Source organism: Musca domestica, unplaced genomic scaffold, assembly GCF_030504385.1.
Source record: "Musca domestica strain aabys unplaced genomic scaffold, Musca_domestica.polishedcontigs.V.1.1 59, whole genome shotgun sequence".
NCBI classification, from domain to species: domain Eukaryota; kingdom Metazoa; phylum Arthropoda; class Insecta; order Diptera; family Muscidae; genus Musca; species Musca domestica.
In genome coordinates this window covers 851,166-870,474 of record NW_026712362.1, presented here as the reverse complement: position 1 = coordinate 870,474, position 19,309 = coordinate 851,166, and the positions used below count along the sequence as shown (strand labels likewise).

The following is a 19,309-nucleotide window of genomic DNA, read 5'->3' as shown; positions in this document are numbered from 1 at the left end:
GTTGTAATCACTTTCGAACGCATTGAGATAGTAGGTAAAAACTTTACACACAAGTGTGTTTTGCCAGTAGGCAGGTTATGTTCGTAAATGGCTGATGTCGATCCACGTTTTCGTATAACTCCCCATATAACGGTACCTCCCAATATTCAGCATTTTTACGATTTTTGCAACATTAAAGACCGGAATTGTCTGAAATTTCATATTTGAAGTACGTGACAAATCGCGTATGCAGGTCCATGTCTTCGTATAGCCCCCACATAACGGTATCTCCCAATATTCGGTATTTTGTTGATTTGAAGTTCGGATTCAATACTAAAGCCTTTGACAAAAAATTACTTATGCAGAACCACATCTTCGTATAGCCCCCATATAACGATACCTCCCAATATTCGGTATTTTGGGGGTTTTAGCGACTTTATTTAGCGGAATTGGTTCAAATTGCGTATTTGAAGATCTTAATAGGCACTACAGCCTATGACGAAAATCGTGTATGCAATTCACCGGAATTGTCACAAATTTCGTATTTGAAGTTCGTAATGGGTGCTACAGCCGATGACTAAAAAATTACCTATGCCGGCCCACGTCTTCGTATAGCCCCCATATAAAGGGTTTCATTTGAGAGGCATTTTTCTAAGATTTTTTTTTTGAAATTTTTAAAGTTCTTTCTAAACGGTGGAGGGTATTAAAAGTTCGCCCCGGTCGAACTTAGCTTCTTTTGCACTTGGTTTTCCTTAACAAAATATTGACTCCTATAGAACTTATTTTACAATCTTCCTCCCTCTCCTTCTCCTTCTTCTTCTCCGCTTCCTCCTTAAGACCTTTCCAACATTCCAAGCACGCACAAATGGCCTCATCTATACCGAATGTCTTTTTTATCTCTCTCAAAAACGTGTAAAATATAAAAATTCCATTACAAGAAGGAAAACTTCTACTTTGTGTGTATATGTATGTATGTGTGTGTGTGTGATTGTTTATTTTGTATTGCAGTTGCATTTTCAGCAACGTTTTTCCTTCTCTGCTGTTTCTTGTTGTTGTTTTTGTAAATTTGTTGTTTTGTAAGTTTAATTGCAATTCGTGTGCAGAAAGCGTGCCTTCTGTTGGTTGGCGTTTTTTCTGAGCAGCTAAGTTTCGAAGGGGGAGAAAAACAACAAAACGAAACACCAACAACAACATTGCCATCTAATACTGCTAATATAATTAAATCAAAGTTATGTGCGATTATTTGCAATTTATTGTTGTTGGTGATGTTGTTGTTGTTGCAGTTTTTTCTGTTGATTCCTCACTTATTTGAGTAGGTGGCTGCATGGCTGATTAAGTAGCTGGTGGTTTGGTTGGCTGATTGGTGGCAAGCTGATGGCCTGGGGTGATGTTTAGTTGAATGATGATCACCATGAAGGCGAATTGTAATTGAAGCTGTTTAAATACCATGGATTGGACATATGAGCCTAAAGAGGAATTGTGGCTGAATGGAGTGTTCTGCAGGAAAACATTTATTCAGCCCTGCTGAATTGAGTTTTTCCACAAAAGAAACACTTTTATGCAAAGCGAATAAATTTGAGGATTCTATAGGAAAATGTTAACTTTAAAATTAAAAAATAATTTCCGGTCGTCCTGCTTAAAATTATTTTCGACCTAAGAGAGATTTCTGTGATACGCAATATTCTGGTACCTGCCCCACAAAATGTCAAAAAATATATATTTTATTGCACAGAAAGAGAAGGGACATTCCGATTTGGCTTCAACTTTGCAAATCCCAATATTTGTCGCAATTCTAGGTCAGGACCGAAAATGGACAATATCGACCCACGCCAAAATGTACCTCCCACACAATGGTTAAAATTTTTGAATAATTATAACTCTTTTAAAATGCGAAATAAGCATCAGATACTCTTCAATTTTCGCACATCACAGTATTTCTACCAATCAAAGACCTGGTGTGAAGATGGAATATGTCGGTCCACTTCTTCTTGTACTTCCCCCACAAGAGGCCAAAATTTTCAATAATTATATCTGTTATAATTTGTGAAATGACCATCCGATTCTTTTCAAATTTCACATATCACAATATTTTTATTAACACATAATCTGGTGGGAGGATGAAATATACCAGACCGCTCCTTCTGGTGCCTCCCCCACAAAGGGTCAAAATTTTGAATAATCAAATCGATTATAAAATCTGAAATAAGACTCCGGTTCTCTTCATATTTTACACATACCATTATTTTCACTAACACAAGATCTGCTATAAAGATGGGATAAAACGGTCTACTCTTTCTGGTACATCCCCCACAACGGGTCCAAATTTTAAAAAACTCTGAAGCTCAAAAAACGCGAAATGAACATCCGATTATTTTTAAACTTAGCACATCCCAATGTTCCTGCTAACACAAGACCTGGCGTATATCGGTTCACTCCTTCTGGTACCTCCCCAACAATGGGTCAAAATTTTGTATATCCATGAAGTTCATAAAACGCGAAATTAACATCCGATTTCAGTCAGACTTGGCACATCTCAATATTTCCATCAACACAAGATTTGTTAAAAAGATGGTAGAGATCAGACCATTCCTTCTGGTACCTCCCCCACAAAGGATCAAAATTTTTTATAACCAAAACGATCATAAAATCCAAAATAAGCATCCGGTTCTCTTCAATTTTCACACATCTCATTATTTCTACTAACACAAGATCTGCTGTAAAGATGAAGTATATCGGTTCACTCCTTCTGGTACCTTCCCCGCAATGGGTCAAAATTTTGAATATCCATGAAGTTCATAAAACGCGAAATTAACATCCGATTTCAGTCAGACTTGGCACATCTCAATATTTCCATCAACACAAGATCTGTTATAAAGATGGTAGAGATCGGACCATTCCTTCTGGTACCTCCCCCACAAAGGATCAAAATTTTGTATAACCAAAACGATCATAAAATCCAAAATAAGCATCCGGTTCTCTTCAATTTTCACACATTTCACATATGATAGATTTCGGCTCACCCCTTGTTCCCGGAAGTGTGTACTCATGTACATGTACGAAACGGTACAAAATTTAGTACAATTTGAATTTGGAGGAACGGATGGAGCTGGAATCCTGAAATTTGAAATTACCATTACTGGCGGAGTGTAGGATTGGGATATGGAGGAAGTTTTCGAAATGTGTACTTATGTGCATGAAAAATACTAAATGGTACTAAGTTTAGTACAATTTCGGTTTAGTTTAACCCATAGAGCTGGAATTCTGAAATTTAGAAATAATATTACTATTGCATTTTGGGACTGCGGAATGTAGGTAGCTTTGGGAATTCGATATTTTTATATCCTTTAATTTGCGAAAAAAAAGTCAGCGATTTTTTTTAAACTTGGTAACCTGGTAACTTGAATATAGGATTTATAGGCTTACTCCTTCTGATATCTCCAAAAAAAATGTTTAACTTTTGAAACTTGAAAATAGATATTAGATTAGATGCTTATCCCAATATTTGTTTTCAGTTTTAGAGGAAGTGGAATACCTCGGTCCACTTCATCATGGTATCACATCTCTTAATTATCCAATGAATGTTACATTTCTTATGTAAAGGTAAATGAAGTAGTCGATATAGCCCAAATCTGGTACATTTACATCGGACTTGGGTCAGATACGAAATGGACAGCATTGGCCCACTTCTTTGGAACCTTCCTCATAAGGGTTCAACAGTTTGGAAAATCATAACGCAAGTCAAAATATATTTAAATAAACGAACTGCGGCTGAGGATGACATCTAGAATTCAGCTAAGTAGAGGTTTTTTTTTAGAACATTCTTTATAACAAAAACCGATTTCAGCTACGCCGAATTTGTTTTTTTTTTTTTAGTTTTTGTTTTGCTTCTTTGGTATACAAATTTTAGTGAAAGTTTTAGAATGATTTTATTCAATATTTTATTCGAACGCAAAAGCATAACAAAATTCCACTTCTTTTGTGGATTTCATGGGAATCAACACCTACAACAACTATTTTTGTTTTTGTTGGCGGGGAGAGGGGAATTGAAAAGAATTAAAATTTCCGTATAATTAAATGGCCAACTTAAATAGTTGGTGATGAATCACAAACATTTGGGTCAGTTGCCACTATTCTCTGGGTGTCAGAATATTAATTCCATGTGGTGACCTTGTTTCATTTTTTATTTGGAAACTATGTGACCTTTATAGAACTTAATTCCCAAAACATGTGGATGTGTGGCCTCTTTGAATATTGTTTTCGAAAAAATAACTGTCATGACATCAGGTTGTTGGTTAGACTATGCGATGCTGTAGTGGCCACCCATCATCGTCACCACTTTCTCTCTCTCTCTCTCTCTTTCTCCCTCTCTCTCCATTCTCTCGCCATTCTTAATTAACTTATCTTTTGTGGCTTTTTGATTGAATTGACCCTTGTGCGACCAGGGAGTACTCTGGGAGTGAAAATATTATGTGGGTGCTGTTCACATCTCTCCCCTCTCCTCTCTGAGTCTCTGTAACACAGGAAATGCCAACTCATGTGGTGTTAGAAATTTATTTCATATTTATTCATAATTTTTCTCTATTTGCACAACAAAGAGAATTCATTTAGAGCTACTATTGTTAGCGAGTGGCCTGCATGGTACTCCAGGCTCCTCCAACTAATTGAAATCACGAAAAACCCATTGAAAGTTATTGGCTTTTGTTAAAAGCTAACTAAAACAGGTCGCTAGTTCACTTGGCATTTAGACGAAGTAATTACAGCTATTATGTATTCTAAATTCAATTACAAATCACCGTAGAGTAATTCCGAACTAAGTGGAAATTTTTATTTTTAGCAGGTAACCGGCTTACCTTGAGAGGAGTAATTTCTTTTTATTGTTTACCAAACTCTTTTACTTATTTATTTTGACTTTTTATCCACTCCCACCAAAATATTTTTCGGTCTGGACGTGTTTCGAATTTTGCTTTCCATGCACGTAGTTTACCCCCAAAAAAAATGAGCGAATATTCAAAATATGTTGGCTGTCACACATGTGTCTGGGCCGGATGACAAGACAAATGTAGCCAATTAACATGTCTGCCGATGACAATATTACAGGACATGACTCTGTGGTAAAGGAGGAGGAATACTCACGCTAACGAAGATTATTTAAACTTTGCCAATAAAATCCTAAGCTGGATTGAATATATTTTTAGAGAAATCTTCAGAATTCTTTATGGAATCCAGTTTATTCAACCTGAAGGCAGGTTGACTCTCTTCTATTTAGCCCAGGCTAAATAGGCTCTCTTCTATTTAGCCGAGGCTAAATAGACTCTCTTCTATTTAGCCCAGGCTGAATAGACTCTCTTCTATTTTGCCCAGGCTGAATAAACTCTCTTCTATTTAGCCCAGGCTGAATAGACTCTCTTCTATTCTGGCTGAATGTCCTCTACTCATATCTCGCTGAATTTTCTACTCAGCCCTGGCTGAATATTATCAGACGTGGTCTGAATATTTTCTATCCAGCCCAGGAGCAATATTTTCTATTCAGCCCAGGCTGAATATCTCCACTTCAGCCCAGGCTGAATATCTTCTCTTCAGCCCAGGCTGAATATTTTCTATTCAGCCCTGGCTGAACATCTTCTATTCAGCCCAGGCTGAATATTTTCTATTCAGCCCAGGCTGAATATTTTCTCTTCAGCCCAGGCTGAATATTTTCTCTTCAGCCCAGGCTGAATATTTTCTCTTCAGCCCAGGCTGATTATCTTCTATTTCCTATTCAGCCCAGGCTGAATAACTTCTATTCAGCCCAGGCTGAATAACTTCTATTCAGCCCAGGCTGAATAACTTCTATTCAGCCCAGGCAGAATAACTTCTTTTCCGCCCAAGCTGAATATTTTCTCTTCGGTCTATAAATATTTTCTGGGCTGAATATTTTCTATTCAGCCCTGGCTGAGTATTTTCTATTCGGGACTGACTGAATATTTTCTGTTCAGCCCTGGCTGAATATCTTCTATTCAGCCCAGGCTGAATATCTTCTATTCAGCCCAGGCTGAATATCTTCTAGTATTCCATTTATCTTCCATTTTATATGAAAAGTGGGGTCTCTCTCTCTCTCCGATGCCACCCATTCAAAGCTGATAATGAGAAAAACCAGCTTAGGGCGTAAACATAACCCAATGAAGAATCTGTTTAATTTTCTTCGGTAATTTGGAAATGCAGTAGCATTGCGTTTCTCATCATACCTCACCGAAAAAAAAAAAACAAAACAAACGACAAGTGACAGTCACGTCTGTCTGACAAGTAAATTAACGCACGATTTTCCAATTATCACAAGTCGCGGCTGGTGGGTTTTCTGTTTTCTTTGGCCTACTCTGCCCACAATTCTTTTTTGTTTGGCTGTGGACAATTTTTTTGTTTTTCTCTCCTTTTCCTAAATTTCCAATGTGGGTTTGTTGTGACTGTCTGGCTTGCCAGAGACTCCTCCTCCTCCCCCTTCCCCCTTTGGCTGGAGTTCTTGTTTTCCCCATTAGAAAAAATTGCCGTCTAAGCAGATTGTCTGTTCACCGCAAATAAACTTTGAGTTTGGGTGCTGCTACTTAACTTTTGTGCTGAGCTGCAGAAATTTGATTTCAAACCGCAAAAAATTTCAGAAAAATAAAAACAAATAAATATTGTAGAAATTCCAACAATGCCACTGCTACCTACACATTTTCAATCTTTGAGACAACTCAATTATTTAAAATTTTCAGAGAAAAAGAAAAAAATGCAGGTCATGAATGACAATTGCGTTGTTTTTGTTGTTAAAATCTAATCACTTGGGAGATAGATTGATTTAATAAGCTATAAATAGCTGCTGATTATTTCCGCATAAATAAGTAAATAAATGAGTAGGAAAATAACAAAGACGGAACGTTACAAAAAAACGTTATTACTAATATAAACTGGCTGAATATGAATAGAGGTTTCCATGGGAAATCGTATTTTTAGCCAAACACACACTGAAAGTACTTCCATGGATGTAATAACTCTAAGAAGTCCTCTATCTATAGAATACCCGTGAAATGAGACCTGAGACCTCTAGAAGGTCTATATAGAAGGCCTGTAAAAATTTTAAATAGAAAATCTCCACAAAATCTAATTAGAAAATATCCAGAAGGTCTATATAGTAAATCTCCTGAAGGTCTCTATAAAAAAGCCTCTAGAAGCTATGGATAGAAAACTTTCAGAATATCTATGAAGTATACCGACAGAAGATCTCTAAGAGACCTATAGAAAGTCTATATACAAGAAAACCCCCGGGAAATATTTTCTGTGACCTCTAGAAGGTCTATATATTGAAAGTCTAAATAGAAAATCTCCACAAAATCTAAATATATATATATATATATATATATATATATATATATATATATATATATATATATATATATATATATATATATATATATATATATATATATATATATACCTCCTGAAGGTCTGTATAAAAAGCCTGTAGAAGTTATGTATAGAAAACGTTCAGAATGTCTGTAAAGAATAGCGACAGAGGTCCATATTCGACCTTTAGAAAGTCTATATACAAGACTTGTAGGAGGTCTATACAGAAGACTTCCAGAATGTTTGTATATATGACCTCTTTAAACTTATATCGAAGACTTCCGGATTGCCTTTGTAAAAGAACTTTTAAAAAATCTATATAGAATACCTAATACCTAAGTTCCATATACAAGATCTCCTTAAGAATGACCTCAAAGTGTCTCGTCACCTGCACCAATAAAAGGTCATTACATCAACTTCAATACTGTACAAGAGTTTCAGATATGTCCAATATATAAAATTCCTCTGTGAGATCCAATGATTACAGAAGATCTGTGTTAGATCCCCTCTCATATCTTAATATATAAAAGGCCTCTGTGGAGTCTCATTTTTAAATAAGTAAAAAAGCAGCTAAGTTTGCAGGGCTGAACTTTAAGTATCCTCCACCATTTGGAAGAAACTTGAAAATTTTCAAAAAAAAATCCGAAAACTACCACTCAAATGAAAACCGTTATATGGAGGCTATACGAAGACGTGCACCTGCATACAGGGTGAGATAAAAAACTGCAACAATGTCAAACGCCATAATTTTCTACTTTTTTTTAGTTTTTGATTGAAAGCAAAAAATGTCGGAAATAGCGTCAAATTTTAGAATAAGTTTAAATTTGTTCGAATTGGTCACCCTTGGCCTTCAAACGGGCAATGAAACCGTCACACGCTGCCCGAATGTTGATCTGCTGTATTTTGATACATTCCCGGCGCAGCGCTTGCTTGAGGTGATCGGCCCTTTGGTATTTTTTAGTGCCAACCTTGCTTTCCAAAATACTCCAGACACAATAGTCCAACGGATTGGTAGCCGGAGATTTTGGTGGCCATTATGCGCTGGAAATGAAGCGAGCAACCTTATTTTGTAACCATTCTTGGGTGGCGCGTGCTAAGTGCGATCGTGCTGAGTCCTGCTGGAATGTCGCGATAATATTCGGCATTTATTTTGATGCCACGGTCAATTAATACGAGCGGAGAGTGACCATCGGCTGCACAGGCGGCCCACAACATCACCATGGCCGGCGCTTGAGTTCTGGTAGCCAACCCAAGGTGCACATATTCAGCTGACCTCTTTGGCAAGTAAACACGATCATTTTGTTTGATTACAAACTGCTGAACAACGAATGTTTTCTCGTCGGATAAAACCAAATTCGGCAGTTCACCACTTTCGGCCGAGCGAAGCAACTCTTTAGCTCTTTTGAGTCTATTTTCTTTCTGTTGCGGTGTACGTTCTTACACTTTTTGGAATTTCAATGGCTTTACCCCAAACTCATTTTTCATTATTTTCCGAATGGAATATTGCAGTCTTTTCATCTCACCCTGTATATATCCTCTAGAAGGTATTTATAGAAGACTTCTATATAAGGCCTAAAAGATGTCTACATGGCAAACCACCAGGTGGTCCACAGAAGACCGTTTGAAGGTATACGTAGATGATCTTTAGAAGTTCTATATGAAAGATTTCCGAAATGTTTTTGCACAAGACCTCCAGGAGGTATATATAGAAGACTTGCAGATGGACTTCCAAAAGTTTTATATAGAAGACCTCCAAATATTCTTGAAGGTATGGGAGACCTCCAGAGGGTCTCGATATAGAGAACAAAATCAATAAAAACAGGCCGTTGCTTCAACTTATATTCTGTACAAGACTTTTGGGAGATTTTTATATCCTTTAAAAACCTCGGTTAGGTACAGTGTCTACAGAAAATTTGTGGCTTCCTACCTATGGGAAACCTATGTGATGTCTCATTTTTGAAAAAGCCCTCGTAAGTTCTTCTAATGATAGAGAGCCTCTGTATAGCCACTTGCGGCCTCCTATTTCTAGAAGGCCTCTGTAAGGTGTCCTTTTGATATATGACTTATTACAAAAGGTCTCCTATGTGTTTAGAAGACCCCTTTGAGGCCTCCTACTGATAGAGACCTCTATGAGGACGTCTGTTTTAGAAGATATTTTTGGGTGGTTTTCTTTTTAAAGAGGACCTCCAATTAACAAAAGGCTTCTGTGAGGCCTTCGCACGTGTGAAACTCATGTGAAATACGTTTTTAACCCTCGAAGACCCATTTAGTATTTATAAATTATTGGGGTTTACGTAAGACTTAGAGTTTTGATGTATTCTGGTACCCATAGCGACATTTTATGACAAACAATTTTATAGAATATTTTGACTTGGTACAATCCCGTTTAAAGGGTCTTCTTAGCCACTTTTTGAAAAATGGACCAAAAGGACCTTATTGATGGCTTGCATGGGGGTTAAAATTTTGCCAAAATAACAGTATTTTCATCAATAATATTGGCGAAGAGACTATATGTCTAAAATGCAGGGATTCAAAGGAATTGTAGACCGAAATTTTCAAAAAAAAAAAAAGAGGGGGGTCTTGGTGACACACCTGAGGGCAAACATTTTTGAGCCAAATAATTCTCGTATTGGGCTCAGCAATATTGCCGAAGACACTATATGTCTAAAATGCAAACATTCGAAGGATTCTTAATCCGAAAATGTTAAAGAGGGGGGAAATTTGTATTCTCCATTTAGGTCACTTTGCGACATAAACTATCGTTTTTTCTAATGTTTCCAATAAATTGTTTCTGTAATAATTTCCTTTTGTTTTTTATTATTTATATATTTTTTTAATAATTATATTTTTAAGCTAAAAAAGTATTTAAAATATTTTAAAAATTTCCAATAAACAAATATTAAAATGTCTCCAATTTTTTATTTACAATTTGTTTTTATTTTTCTCTTTCCAGGTAAGTTCCCCAAAAAAATGGACAATATTTTAAATTGGTCGTAAGTTATTTTCAAACAAACAATAGTTAAAGTTTCTAAAAGACCCAGAAAAAGAACAAGGGCAGTTGATGGTAACCATGAATCGTTGACCATTGTCTCTTAATCACTATCCTCTGTTAATGTTAAGTCTTAAATATTGTTGCTTTCATTAAGCTCTCTTTTCTCTTTTTTATCTGAAAACCCTTTTCCAAATACTCTCAGCTACACAAATGACATTTATGTGTCACTTTGTCTTTCTTCCCAGTGTGTTACTTGATTGTAATTCCAAAAAAGAGTTCAAACCCCCTTTCAAAAACAGACTTTTCGTGTTCTTAGGCCTTCCTCTTTCGCTCTCCCTCTCAGTCTCTCTCGCCCATTACCTTCTCAAATATCTATGCGCCTGCTGCATATTTAATGGGGTTTGTTTTGTTTTGTATTTTGCATTGTTTGACTTGGCCTAGAGTGAATGGTTGGTTGACATTTTTTGTTGGTGTTATTTTTTTCTGTAACTGACATTTATCGAATCTGACGTTTGAATGGAAATTTGTCGTCATTATCGTTGTTGGTAATGTTGCTTAAATATTAGAAATTCTTATTTATGGGACATTTTAACAAAAGAATGTTAGTAGGGTTCTTCTTGTTCGTAATGCCTTGGGACCACAAAAAGGAAGTGATAAATGAATGAGGAAGAGTTTGACAAAGAATTTTTAATGAGTTTTTTTTTGATGGGTTTTAAAAATTGTCTGATGTCTGTCTAAGGAAAAAAATGCATATTAAAGTAGTTCAGATAAAACCTCAATTTAGATAGAGGAAAAAGTAGGAAAAGAGGCATTTAATGTTGATAACAGTGTGGCTATGGATTTTGATTTTTGAGGTAGATTTTCTTAATCACAACCTCAATGCAGCTAGTTTCTGTAGGAACTCAAGGATTATAAGAAATATTAATCGCAAAATTTTCAAAAAAAAAATGCGGAAGAGTGGTGAACTTGCCCCAAAATCTAAGATACACGGTGAGATAAAAAAACTGCAACAAAGTCAAACGCCATAATTTTTACATTTTTTTAAATTTTATTGAATGAAAGCAAAAAGTGTCGGAAATAGCATCAAATTATAGAATAAGTTTAGACTTGTTCGAATTTGTCACCTTTGGCACGAATTATGCCCTTCAAATGGCCAATGAAACCGTCACACGCTGCCCGAATGTTGCTCTGCGGTACTTTGGCCCATTCCCTGCGAAGCGCTTGTTTGAGGTGATCGACACTTTGGTATTTTTTAGTGCCAACCTTGCTTTCCAAAATACTCCAGACACAATGGTAAAACGGATTGGTATCCGGAGATGTTGGTGCCCATTGTGCACTGGAAATGAAGCGAGGTACCTCATTTTGTAACCATTCTTGGGTGGCATGTGTGCTGAGTGCGATGTTGCTGAGTCCTGTTGGAATGTCCAAGGTCTGCGGCCAAAATTTTTGCGTGCCCAAGGCTTCGATACACCCTCCAGAATATTTTCGCGATAATATTCGGCATTTATTCTGATGCCACGATCGATTAATACGAGCGTAGAGCGACAATAGGCTGTTCTGGGGGCCCACACCATCACCATGGCCGCCGCATGAGTTGAGTTCTGGTGCCCAACCGAAGTTGCACATTTTCAGCTGACCTCTTTGGCAAGTAAACACGATCATTTTGTTAGTTTACAAACTGCTGGACAACAAATTTCATCGGAGTGTCATCGGAGAAAACCAAATTCGGCAGTTCACCACTTTCGGCCAAGCGCAGCAACTCTTTAGCTCTTTTGAGTCTAATTTCTTTCTGTTGCGGTGTAAGTTCTTGCAATTTTTGGAATTTCAATAGCATTACCCCGAGCTCATTTTTCAATATTTGCCGAATGGAATATTGCGATATGTTCAGATCACGAGCCATTTTTCGGCCACTGCGAGGCGGTTTTCGATCCATTCGCTTCATTAATTTTCGAATCATTTCTGCTGATGTTGCTGTTTTCTGTCGTCCACTTCCTTGACGTCGGGCCACGCTATCAATATCTCGGCAACGAGCGATGGTACGAAACACAAAAGATTTATTCAGATTTAAAGGCTGGAGTGCTCTAACGATAGCCACTTGTGATTTTTCAGTCAAATATAAAGAAATCCCACTATCACGCTTGAATTCCATCACGAATAACTTTTTTCTCGAAAATTCTCACCAAAATGTTTTTGTACGCTTGTAAACAATATAATGAGCTGTCACTGGAATAATTTTAATAGCTGTCGGATGAGTGGCTTAGAAATGACAGCAGTCTGAAGTTGGTTGCAGTTTTTTAATTTCAACCTGTAGAAAACCTCACAGAGGTCTTCCATGAACCAGAGACCTTTTTTATGAATAGAAGAGTTCTCACAAACCTTCGAAAGGAAAAATATTCATTGCAGTCCGTGCTGTGTTTTTTTTTTTTCTTCCAAGAAAAAATACAGTTCCGGGCAAAATTGGGGTTTGTCTTTATTTTTTATTTATTTATTTATTTTTTTTTTTTCAATAAAAAATTCTAAAATTTCTTTTTTTTTTCTATGGGAAATTTCCGATAATATTTATTTTTATCCAAATTATCCCACCAACTAATCCTCAATTCGAAATTAAACCAAATCCCTTAATCTCTGAAAAAAATTCCTAATTTTAATAATTTCTTTTCCAACCCCCCTTCATAATTTCTTTTCCGAAAACAAAGAACCCAGGAAAAACAATTAACTCTCTTGGCACCATTTTTAACGCTCACAATAGCCCATAAAAGAAGAAGACGAAGAGTGATGATGAATCATTCCTTAAGTATTTCAATATTCCTTGGCATTTTCCATGTGCCTGGCTTGGTCTGGCGGCCTGGGTATTGAATTTCACAACGTAACAATCTGATTGATCTTCACCAACAAATTTTTCACTTCAAAACCGACACACACTTTCAACTGGAGACCAGCTCGACCTTCTATCTATCTCTTGAATATTTCGCTGAAAAAAAAAACGATTTATAAGTGAGCTCTCCATTTGGTTGCTCATCTACCTGACTCTCAATTTTTTATTTCTCAAGGGTGTCGAAAAGGGACGCATTTGCCTTTGCTTTTTGTTTTGTGATATTAATGCACATGGGCATGCGCAGTATCTAATTGTCTGTCCTCCTTCATCTTCTTCTTCGTCCCTTGCAAATGATAGAAAGATACAAAAATAGCAGCATTCTTTGTTGCACATTTGGGAAATAAATTATTTTTTTTCTTTGAAACAAAAGATTTTGCCATTTGTCGGGGAATGAAAGAGAGAAGATCTTTTTGGCCGAGAGCTCCTTCTCCCTCTCTCTCTCTTTGTGTAAATATTCCAGTATCTTAGGTAGAAATTCATGAATTATTTTCATAAATTGCATAGCATCATTACCCACCTCTCCTTTGGGAAAACTGTCTGTCGGTCGCTCGTCTTTGAGCACAGCCTTATAGTCTGTGAATTTTTGTGGATTTTTGGCCGACAGATTTGACTGACTGACTGCGGTTAAAAAATTAATAGCTTATTAACGACCATATAATTATTATTTGCCGCACTTGTCTTTACTCACAGTTTGAGCTCGAATTTTCCTCTCTTTTCGAATCCAAGTCAAAAAGATAAACTGGGAGAGGGAGTGAGATTAATTGCTAACCCATTAATCTGAGTCAAATTGTTTATTAATTTTCATTTCCTTTAGAAGATGTTGCGGCGAGGTGTGAAGAAGTTAATTATTTTTTGAAAGAAATGAACAATTTCCCAAAGAAAACTAGATTTCGGTAGGCTGGATTGAAGTCTTTAAGAATAATCAATTAAACCAGGCTAGAATATAGATTTCCTATGGAAAGAGCTTGAATGTGGTCAGGCTGAATTGTAGATTTCCAATGGAAACCTCCATTCAGCCAGGCTGAATTGAAGTTTTCCCAGAGGGAGCTTTATCCAGCCCTGCCTAATTTGCTGAATATCTTATCTAAACCTCCCTTCCTTGAAAAATATTCTTTTAAAAAATCCACGTTTATTGGTCTTTTGGTCCTTGAAAAATATTCTTTTAAAAAATCCACGTTTATTGGTCTTTTGGTCCTTGAAAAATATTCTTTTAAAAAATCCACGTTTATTGGTCTTTTGGTCCTTGAAAAATATTCTTTTAAAAAATCCACGTTTATTGGTCTTTTGGTCCTTGAAAAATATTCTTTTAAAAAATCCACGTTTATTGGTCTTTTGGTCCTTGAAAAATATTCTTTTAAAAAATCCACGTTTATTGGTCTTTTGGTCCTTGAAAAATATTCTTTTAAAAAATCCACGTTTATTGGTCTTTTGGTCCTTGAAAAATATTCTTTTAAAAAATCCACGTTTATTGGTCTTTTGGTCCTTGAAAAATATTATTTTAAAAAATCCACGTTTATTGGTCTTTTGGTCCTTGAAAAATATTCTTTTAAAAAATCCACGTTTATTGGTCCATTGGTACTTGAAAAATATTCGTTTAAAAAATCCACGTTTATTGGTCTAATGGTCCTTGAAAAATATTCTTTAAAAAATCCACGTTTATTGGTCTAATGGTCCTTGAAAAATATTCTTTAAAAAATCCACGTTTATTGGTCCATTGGTACTTGAAAAATATTCGTTTAAAAAATCCACGTTTATTGGTCTAATGGTCCTTGAAAAATATTCTTTAAAAAATCCACGTTTATTGGTCTAATGGTCCTTGAAAAATATTCTTTAAAAAATCCACGTTTATTGGTCCATTGGTACTTGAAAAATATTCGTTTAAAAAATCCACGTTTATTGGTCTAATGGTCCTTGAAAAATATTCTTTAAAAAATCCACGTTTATTGGTCTAATGGTCCTTGAAAAATATTCTTTAAAAAATCCACGTTTATTGGTCCATTGGTACTTGAAAAATATTCTTTAAAAAATCCACGTTTATTGGTCTAATGGTCCTTGAAAAATATTCTTTAAAAAATCCACGTTTATTGGTCTAATGGTCCTTGAAAAATATTCTTTAAAAAATCCACGTTTATTGGTCCATTGGTACTTGAAAAATATTCGTTTAAAAAATCCACGTTTATTGGTCTAATGGTCCTTGAAAAATATTCTTTAAAAAATCCACGTTTATTGGTCTAATGGTCCTTGAAAAATTTGTTTGTCCTTGAAAAATATTCTTTAAAAAATCCACGTTTATTGGTCTAATGGTCCTTGAAAAATTTGTTTGTCCTTGAAAAATATTCTTTAAAAAATCCACGTTTATTGGTCTAATGGTCCTTGAAAAATTTGTTTGTCCTTGAAAAATATTCTTTAAAAAATCCACGTTTATTGGTCTAATGGTCCTTGAAAAATTTGTTTGTCCTTGAAAAATATTCTTTAAAAAATCCACGTTTATTGGTCTAATGGTCCTTGAAAAATTTGTTTGTCCTTGAAAAATATTCTTTAAAAAATCCACGTTTATTGGTCTAATGGTCCTTGAAAAATTTGTTTGTCCTTGAAAAATATTCTTTAAAAAATCCACGTTTATTGGTCTAATGGTCCTTGAAAAATTTGTTTGTCCTTGAAAAATATTCTTTAAAAAATCCACGTTTATTGGTCTAATGGTCCTTGAAAAATTTGTTTGTCCTTGAAAAATATTCTTTAAAAAATCCACGTTTATTGGTCTATTGGTTCTTGAGAAATATTCGTTTAAGAAATCCACGTTTATTGGTCTAATGGTCCTTGAAAAATATTCTTTAAAAAATCCACGTTTATTGGTCTGCTGTTGGTCCTTGAAAAATATTCTTTAAAAAATCCACGTTTATTGGTCTGTTTGTCCTTGAAAAATATTCTTTAAAAAATCCACGTTTATTGGTCTGTTTGTCCTTGAAAAATATTCTTTAAAAAATCCACGTTTATTGGTCTGTTTGTCCTTGAAAAATATTCTTTAAAAAATCCACGTTTATTGGTCTGTTTGTCCTTGAAAAATATTCTTTAAAAAATCCACGTTTATTGGTCTGTTTGTCCTTGAAAAATATTCTTTAAAAAATCCACGTTTATTGGTCTAATGGTCCTTGAAAAATATTCTTTAAAAAATCCACGTTTATTGGTCTGTTTGTCCTTGAAAAATATTCTTTAAAAAATCCACGTTTATTGGTCTATTGGTCCTTGAAAAATATTCTTTAAAAAATCCACGTTTATTGGTCTGTTTGTCCTTGAAAAATATTCTTTAAAAAATCCACGTTTACTGGTCCTTGAAAAATATTTTTTAAAAAATCCACGTTTACTGGTCCTTGAAAAATATTCTTTAAAATATCCACGTTTACTGGTCCTTGAAAAATATTCTTTAAAAAATCCACGTTTACTGGTCCTTGAAAAATATTCTTTAAAAAATCCACGTTTACTGGTCCTTGAAAAATATTTTTTAAAAAATCCACGTTTACTGGTCCTTTATTGGTCTGTTGGTCCAGACTGATTTAAAGTTTTCCCAAAAAAATTAATTTAATAATCCGACATTAAAAAAAATTTACTATTTTTTCTGAATTTTTTATTTATTCCCTCTCTTTGAAGAATAGCCATAAAAATCATTCGTTGTCTTTGAACTACCGCATTTGTTTAACAATTTATTTCTTTAATTTATTATTTATGTCTCTATTTGATGTCGATTTTTTTTTTTTTTTTTTCAAAAATCTATGCAATTGAGAGATTTATTCACCCGCCCCCAAATATTCCTATTTGTTTTAAATTTCCAAATCATAGATTAAATTTCATTCACGTTTCAAAGTCATAAATCCACGGAACAATTAATGTCTCTTGGGTTTTTTCTTTGTTTGTTTAGAATGTGTTTTTCATTTTTATTCAAACTTCCTCTTTATTGTTTTGTTTACTTAATTATTTGTGTTTGTGTGTGGTTTTGTCATTTCCCCCAAACAACTAGAGTTTCAATTTCTCCTTATCCAAATGATAGATATTTGACATTTTTTTTTTTGATCCGCACCCGCAGTACTCCACACGGTAATAAATTTAATTTCATTAAACACGCACGCACAATCAAAACAAAGGAATGAATTTCACAATGTAAACACATCAGATGATAATGTTAGACATTATCTAGAATTAGACATTATCTAGAATTAAGATAGTGATCTGTAAAATTCATAGCATAACAGTTTATGTTATTGAGCGGCTGCCGCCATACTCTCTCTCACGTTAATGATAATATGAATTATCAATTATTCCGCTTGAAAGTATAACATTTTTCCCTCCCTCAATTCCGTTGCGTTTTTCCTTAGTGGCTTTTTAATTTAACATTTTCTACACATTCCCTCAAAAAAATGCTACATTGATATCACTGATCTTATTTAGTCCACACATACCTATAATAGTAACATCCCATCTCTGTAACTACAATAACAGTCAAGCATTAACAGTTAATATCAACAGTGTTAATATCAGCCCCTCTCTGTTATGAACATGCATACATTTCGTTCTCTCATTCGGTTTTCTCCCATTCCCCTTTATTCATATGGAATGCTGCCAAGTTGCCTGAATGAATGATGCCATTGCCGCATTGCATTGTGCCGTCTGCCTTGTTTAGTTGTGTTTGAGTATCTGAGTTGTTGAGGTTGGTTTAGTCGTGGCGCACGCGATTAATTTTGTTTTGTTGGGAAACCCTAAATGCCAACGAGAAAACGTTAGATGTTTACAAGTGTCAAAATTCGTTTGTTGTTATTTGATGAGAGCAAAGAAGAAAAACAAAATAAGCAACAGATTTAAAGGAATAGAATTGCGGGATTTGAAGAAAGATGTGATAAACAAAATTCAATTGTTAAATGAAAAATGAATAGAAAAGGAAATTAAAAATGTAAATAAAGATTTGTCAAAAGAAAGTGATTTGAAAAGCAAAAATAAATGAATAAAATGAAGTATTATTAATTGAATATTAAGCATCATTTTTAAAAAGTTTGAAAAAATATTTTGAAGTGGAAGAAAATTTTTGAATAAAAAGAAGAATAACAAACGAAATGCCTTGCCAAAAAAAAAAATTGCGTGGATTTGACGTTTAACGATAAATAAAGGAGCAAAAACAAACCGGTGATAATGACAATAACAACAGCGCGCAATGTAAACACGGCAATAGGATAATTATGAAATATATTTCAAATTAAAAGTGAAAATATTAAAACAACAAAAATGGAGTTTTAAATAAAAAATATGATTTTATTAAATTAAAGTAAATAAAATAAGATAATTTTGAGAAAGTTAAAAAGGAAAACACAGACAACAATTAGTTACGGCATAAAAGTAAAAGCAACAAACAAAATAGTAAAAAAGGAAAAACAAACAACAAAATAAAATGAAATTTTATTCCCCCTTTAAATAAATAAAAAACAAAACTCATCATGTACAAAAAAAAAACTTGGCGAAAATTAAACCCATTTGATTTGTAAACACAGAGCCACCATCCTACCCATCCATCGTCCACTCCACTTAGTATTGCTAAAAGTAACAAAAAAACAAAAAAAAAATGAAACAAAAGTGAAGCGCACAAAACAAACGAAGTAATTTTTTTCAAAATGCATTTCCTTTCTTTTGTGGGGAACCATGGAATGCAGCGGGGATCGTGGAAAGGGCATACAAAGAAGGTCGCTTGTAATGGGCCAAAGTACTCTTCATTTCTTCTGTTTTTTTTTTTGTTTGCACTACTCCCTTGTAAATCATCATCAACGTCAACGGAGCATTAAGCGTAACCATGCCTAAGCTGTTTGCGTCGCTGTTTGCATTTTTACCTCTTTTTACTTGATTTTTTACAAAAAAAAAAAAAAACTAAAAAAAAAGTCTGCTCCATTAAAATTGTACCTCGCTACCATAGGTATGTTTGTAATTGGAACTCTATACGCTCGATGTGGCTAGATAAAGTGTGCCTATTTTATGTGCTTTGTGTTCCCTACCTCATGCGCTTTGCATTTTCTTTGGGGGGGAACGCATTGGATATTTCGTTTACTTCTTGTGTCCTCAGCCCCAATTTT

At 34.7% G+C, this 19,309-nt stretch overlaps 1 protein-coding gene across 11 annotated transcripts in view; it reads left to right on the top strand.

Annotated features, from left to right (window-relative positions):
• LOC101889943 (tight junction protein ZO-1) overlaps positions 1-19,309 on the top strand; it is a 342,065-nt gene that overhangs the window by 264,906 nt on the left and 57,850 nt on the right. The window contains exon 1 of one of the 11 annotated variants that reach the window (XM_005188444.4): positions 17,798-17,904. The exons of the other annotated variants lie outside the window; for them this stretch is intronic. The gene's annotated coding sequence lies outside the window, so the exon portion shown is untranslated. Of the gene's footprint in view, positions 1-17,797; positions 17,905-19,309 lie in introns of those variants that run through there. 11 annotated transcript variants of the gene reach the window in all.